The 5,213-nt window shown below is 43.2% G+C and overlaps 1 non-coding gene across 1 annotated transcript; it reads left to right on the top strand.

Annotated features, from left to right (window-relative positions):
- Positions 1-4,538: 4,538 nt before the first annotated feature.
- Positions 4,539-4,620, top strand: trnas-uga. Its single transcript has one exon. It is a non-coding gene; the product is annotated as a tRNA-Ser (tRNA).
- The last annotated feature ends 593 nt before the right edge of the window (positions 4,621-5,213 follow it).

The following is a 5,213-nucleotide window of genomic DNA, read 5'->3' as shown; positions in this document are numbered from 1 at the left end:
CAACAAGAACTTTCGTGAACCCCCAAACCCAGCCACTTTCACGACTACTAAATTCCCTAGTTAGCAGGTTTATATCAGTATCAGCAATAAGAAAATAAGACAGAAGCAGAAATCAGGCCATTCACCTTCCCGACACTGGTCCAGCATTCAGTGATAGCTGGTAAGTTCTCAGCTTTCTCCCTGTAACCCTTAATCTCCTTGACAGTCAAGAACCTATCCATCTCGTTCTTTAATACACTGAATGAGCTGGCCTGCACACCCCTCTGTAGCAATGAATTCCATGCATTCACCATTCTCTGGCTTAAGAAGTTTGTCCTTATCTTCGTGCTGTAAGTTCTTCCCTTTACTCTCAGATTGTGCCCTCGTGTCCTCGTCTGTTTTCGCAATGGAAACAGCTTGTCAACAACTGCTATGTCTAGCTGATTCAGCATTATTTCTGTTTCAGTCGGATCCCTCCTTCATCCTCTGAACCGAATCGAGTGGAGAATAAGTATCCTCAAACTTTCCCCAAATCTTTAAATTCCGAGGGCCATTCTCATGAACCTCCTCTTAATTCGTTCCAGGGCCAGGACGTCCTTCCGGAGATTTGTGATCCAAACTGAAGATAACACTCCAAACGTGTTCTGAATACAGTCTTACGGCGCCTCCGAAATAAATCCCTCGTTTCATATGCAAGTTCTCCCAAAATAAATACCATCATTGTATTTGTAGTTATTACCGACTGACTCAATGTTCAAATTTACTTTGAGAGTCGTGGAATAGAACTCGCGGATTTCTTTGCACTTTTTGATCAATATAACTTCAACCTGGCCTTTCTTTCCCCGTACCACGAGCACCTCACTTTCTCGAATTGTATTATACTCACTCCTTCATCCCCAGTTTGGTTGGAATAACGAGCTGAGACAGGAGACACTGCAGACTTACTGCAGAATGCTGTACTCATGGCAAACCTGACAAACTGATCATTCTCATTATCTCCAGTCACCATTCTTTCATGTTACGCCAACAATAAAGACATCATTGTCATTCTATTGTTGTGCTGACATTGCGTTTACTTTGCAGTTGTCTATGGATTGTATATCGAAATCTAAAGGCTCATGATATTTTGAGGAAATACATGTTTCCTTCCCTGAGAAAGAAGTAAGAGGCAGTTTTCGGAGCACGTCAGTCCTGTGCTGCACACTGCAGTCGAGGGTTAGGAGTGCGTCGGCGGAGGGGTCGGGGGTTCTCCTCCGCAGCTCCAACCTCAAAGTGTGTCCAGCTTTTAGCGTTTACACAGAGCACAAATCAGAAATGATGTATGTGGATCGAGAGTTGGAGAGTGAAAAAATGGGCGAGTTCCATATGCAGAGATAAAGATTTGCAAATAGAGGCAGGTATTGTGGTACACAGTGAAAGGCTCAATTCTTCATTCGACAAATTTGCTAACGATCAGAAACGAAAAGACAAGAGCTAACCATTTATTCAAAACCTTTCACCAGCTCGGGGCAACGGACGCAACATTAGAGCGGGTATACCATTTTTATTTTTTTATATATTGACGGTTTTAAGCTTTAGATAGATTTTGATAAATATGCTGCTTTGCAAGACAAAACTGATGATTTCTCCAGCATTATCATATCGCAAAAATAACAAAACGGTGTTGTCCATCTGAAACTTTAACGATGATTCTCTCACAGATATTGCCAGGCCTGCTGAGAATTTCTAGCAATTCCTATTTTATTTTCAGATTTCCATCATTCACGGTTCTTTGTTTAATGTTAACCTTAGTAGTGTTTGCAACAATATCAATTACGTGCCAACTACAGAGAATATTTCCTGATTCTAAAAATCCATCAGAAATGCTTGTCACCATGATGAATGAATAGAACCGAACTCCTATTTCATGACCGGCATCAAGCCCGGTTGGCAGCGGTGAGAGTGTCGCATCTTGACCACGAGACTACCAGGGAGGCCAACACGTGCCGTGATATCTTTGTTCCTTGACACTGTGTTTGCCATTTACTTTGTGACCATTTTCGCTGCAGACCAGATCCTCAATTTCTTACAGTTATTACAGTGTGAAGAAATGCTATGTGGACCATCGTTCGGTGTGGCTCACAGCCATTTATCTATTCCATTGCAAGTTTCCAGTATTTATTTGAGAGCCTCGTGTGCTCTGGTGTTTCCGGGGCAAACGGGAAAGTATTCCTTTGCGATCGTAAATGACTTAATAATGGGCCTGAGTTGACTTGGTCCCATTGCGTTATAATCCCCTTAAGTAACACGTCCTCATTTTAACTCACGCAGACGCTTGCCCGAGAGGGGTAGATGCCTCACGATTATATCCACTCTATGTCCCTTACGTCAAGTCTTTGGACCCGCAACGCAAGATTCGTTGACAAAAGGCAACTTTAGGTGTAACGCAAGCCATTTCCCCAGACAATGACAAGCGTTGTGGTTAGGTGAGATATTAAATGGGCGGTGAGCTGGGATAGAGCCTCCAACCTTCTCATGTGCACAAGAAATTTCAGAATCACACTGACCCAAGGAGCCTGGCAAGACAGCACTCAGCGAACATGTGTCAGGAAATTTCCGTCAAGAAATTTGTCAAATTCCAATATGGGAAAGCAGAACGCTCCACTCCAGGTAGGAGTCAAACTGACAATCTTCGTACCCAACGTTAGGCACGTGACCCATCACGACATTAGAATACCGCAAACACGTGCGTCATAGCTTGTTGGTTTGTAACGGGGAGATAGGCAGAAACAGGAATTACAAGGTGAACAACCAACAAATGTAATGGCTGCCATGAATAACGACCCCAGATCTAACAAACGGTCCCTGTTAACTCTGTTTTCTCCATAGGTTCTGTCAGACCACTAAGTTTCTTTGAATTTGTTCAGATTTATGTAAATCGGAATGAAGCTTGAAACAATTCAGCGTATATGCTGCTTCTGAAATGTAATCATTAGTGATGTGTAATGACACGGCAGTGAACCCTTCTATTAATTAAACTGAACACCCAGATTACCTCATCTCGCCTCTTAATATGCTAAAATATGAGTGATACCAAACTCCAAAATTCCACGATTGAAAGAAAAGGGTATCGATTGATTTTAACAACTATTCACAAATCAACCCTCGCTTTCTCTTAACTGCTAAATATCTGCCTCTAACTCAATAAAATTGTCTAGTTCCAGTGGAACACTTATTGAAATTATAGCAACTTAATCTTAAATCGATGCAGGGGCTGTGGTTGTCAGTATGTTCCTTTTTCTGGCTGAAGATCTCCTTGCATCAAGTTCGTCCTTTTCCTGCAAATATGTTTCAATTTATAAAGGTACCTTGGATTGAGAGTGTTTCGTTGACAGTTACACTCTTGATATCAGTTACTCTGTCTGACTTTGAAGCTACCTGACTTTTTTATGCCTCCAGCACTGGATCGTCTAATTCCTGGATGTTGGCAAAAGCAATAAATTCAAGTTGGATTGGGTTTGCATTTCCTGGGGCATAGAAAAGACCGAATTGTTAAAAGGTAACAAACTCAGGTATCTATTTCACAGCCAAATCTGCCACATCTTCAATTTTCCCGAACACTATGAGACTGCTGGTTAGTCATGTGGCAGATATTTGTAAGCTCTCAGTTCAGAACAACATTCACTCTCCCTTAACGGTACACTATACGCCTTCAACTTCATAACAAGTGTCTTCACGATAAATTAGTAGAATTCATGAATTCGAACTCCCTGATCGGGAATGGAACACTGACTGTGGGTCTGATTGCAACAAATCCTCACTAGTAAGGTATCAGGGAAAAAGACGGCTCTCTTCTGTCTTCTCTCATTGATTCCGTTTTTAACTTTTCAATTGCGATCATTTTGCCTCCAGATCAATTTCTCCCTGTCGGTGTGTTTATACGGCATTGAAAATGAGCCTTTGTGACATCGTCTCGGTGAAGAATATCAAGGATCCATCTCATGCAGTCCAAGTTTCCAGCGCTTGTGTGTTCTGACCTTTGAAATGCTCATGGCAATGAGGTTACCCCTTAATCGCCAATTGCAGAGGAGCGAAGTTCCAGACTATCAAACTGCGTTTTCATCCCGTGGGGAAACTGCAGATTTTGGGTCGGTGCATTTTGGAAATTGAAATTTGCACAAGAGCAGCGAGTACAACTATTTCAGCTCACTGTCTTTTCCATATCCCAACTGACCACAAAACATTCTCATTATCTGGAGAAGTAGGTTGTGCTCCACCTAAAGCTGCCTTTTGTCGGAGGACCTTGCCGACGTGAAGCACATGGAACTCACAGGAGATATACCGAAATATTTCCCTCTGAGTCTGGTACACCTCTGGTTCAGAACTCGAGTTTCCTGATTATCAATAAAAAATGTCTGGACCTGAGAGAAATGGGCGTTGGTTCAGATGGGTTTTCAGTCTGTCAAAATGAACACAGCTGGAAGTCCTTTGAAATTTGCGATCTGACGAAATGCAACCCGCAGTCCCAATGGATTCATAACTCATCACTTCAACATAGAACATAGAACAATAGTCTATCTGTAGTTGTGGCTGAGTGGTGAAGGCGATGGACTTGAAATCCATTGGGGCATTCCCACGCAGTTTCGAATCTTGTCAACTACAGAAGAGGGTGAAATTGGCGTGAGTGGCACAGTGGTTAGCACTGCTGACTCACAGCGCCAGAGACCCGAGTTCAATTCACGCCTCAGGCAGCTGACTGTGTGGAGTCATGCACATTCTCCCCGTGTCTGCGTGGGTTTCCTCTGGGTGCTCCGGTTTCCTCCCACCGTCCAGAAATGTGCAGGTTAGGTGAATTGGCCATGCTAAATTGCCGTAGTGTTAGGTGCAGGGGTAAATTTAGGAGTGGGGGTCTGGGTGTGGACTTGTTGCGCTGAAGGGACTGTTTCCACACTGTAACTAATCTAAACTCTACAGCACAGAACAGGCCCTTCGGCCCACGCCCCCACCACTCTCTGGAAAAAGAACCTACCCCTGACATCCTCCCTATAACTTCAACTCTTCATCTTAAATTTATGTCCCCTTGTAACACTCTGTTGTACCCGGGGAAAAATTCTCTGACTGTCCACTCTATCTATTCCCCTGATCAGATTATAAACCTCTATCAAGTCACCCCTCATCCTTCGCCGGTCCAATGAGAAAAGGCCTCGCATTCTCAACCTATCCTCGTACGACCTATTCTCCATTCGAGGCAATAT

Source organism: Chiloscyllium plagiosum, unplaced genomic scaffold (assembly GCF_004010195.1).
Source record: "Chiloscyllium plagiosum isolate BGI_BamShark_2017 unplaced genomic scaffold, ASM401019v2 scaf_10555, whole genome shotgun sequence".
NCBI classification, from domain to species: Eukaryota; Metazoa; Chordata; class Chondrichthyes; order Orectolobiformes; family Hemiscylliidae; genus Chiloscyllium; species Chiloscyllium plagiosum.
Note: the sequence above shows the minus strand (reverse complement) of the source record. Positions and strands in the feature narration are given on the sequence as shown.